This window comes from Aptenodytes patagonicus, unplaced genomic scaffold (assembly GCF_965638725.1).
Source record: "Aptenodytes patagonicus unplaced genomic scaffold, bAptPat1.pri.cur scaffold_677, whole genome shotgun sequence".
NCBI classification, from domain to species: Eukaryota; Metazoa; Chordata; class Aves; order Sphenisciformes; family Spheniscidae; genus Aptenodytes; species Aptenodytes patagonicus.
Window position 1 is genome coordinate 1 of NW_027472571.1, and position 1,000 is coordinate 1,000.

The 1,000-nt window shown below is 69.6% G+C and overlaps 1 pseudogene across 1 annotated transcript; it reads right to left on the reverse strand.

Moving 5' to 3' along the window:
* Positions 1 to 335: 335 nt before the first annotated feature.
* Positions 336 to 1,000, reverse strand: LOC143174072 (PH and SEC7 domain-containing protein 4 pseudogene; annotated as a pseudogene). Its single transcript, XR_012997905.1, is given in 3 exon segments — positions 336 to 478; positions 586 to 729; positions 815 to 1,000. The product of XR_012997905.1 is annotated as a PH and SEC7 domain-containing protein 4 pseudogene (transcript).

Genomic DNA, 1,000 nt, shown 5'->3' on the forward strand with positions numbered 1-1,000 from the left:
GCCGTGGGGACGATAAGGATGGCGATGAGCCATCACCGTGGGGATGTCCCCGTGTCCCCGGTGTCCCCTATAGCGGCATCTCTGCCACGGGGACGATAAGGACAGAGATGAGCCGCCGCCACGGGGACATCCCCGTGTCCCTGCTGTCTCCCATGTCCCATAGCGGCGTCTCTGCTGTGGGGACGTCCCCCTGTCCCTGCTGTCCCTATAGCGGCATCTCTGCCACGGGGACGATAAGGACAGAGATGAGCCGCCGCCACGGGGACGTCCCCCGTGTCCCCCACGTCCCTGGGCGTCCCGTGCAATGGAATTAACCGGGACTCCGTCTGCCCCACCTCGTAGAGGAGATACTCCTTCTTCAGGCGGTACTCGTCCAGGTCGCGGGCTCGTCCCCGCTTTTCGGGAGGTTGCGTTGATGCTCGAAGAGCTCCTGGGCCACCCGCTCCATCCACGCCTCGTGGGAGCGGTGCTGCTCCTCCTGCCCGCGGGGAGAAGGTGAGGGCGGGCGGCGGCGGGCACCCACGGCTGCGCCCACCCATCCCAGCGGTGGGGGAAGGTGGGGGTGGGGGTGGGGGGGCCGCTCACCGGGGGGCTGCGGCTGGGGGCGGCGGGGAAGATGGGGCGGACGAAGCGGCGCTGGGAACCGACGGCGGCGGGAAAGGGGGGCGAGGAGAAAAGGCGGCCACCAGGTTGATGCGGGAGATCCAGGAGAACATCTCCTCCGGCGTCCTACCGTGCGCATATGAGGTCAGGGGTGATGGCATCACCCTTGGGGACACGTCTATCCCCCCCCCCCCCCCGGGGCGGTACTCACGGGGCTTGGAAGAGGAAGACGCGCCAGTCGGCCGTCTGCAGGCGGAAGACGTTGGGGCGCTTGGTGTATTTGCTGGCGCGCTCGGCCAAGGCATGGTGGACCCCCAAGGGCTCCTCGGCCTCGGGTCCTCCCTCCTCCTGGGGGGCCGGGAAGGGTCCCGGCTCGGGGGGTCGGCGGGGGACCCCC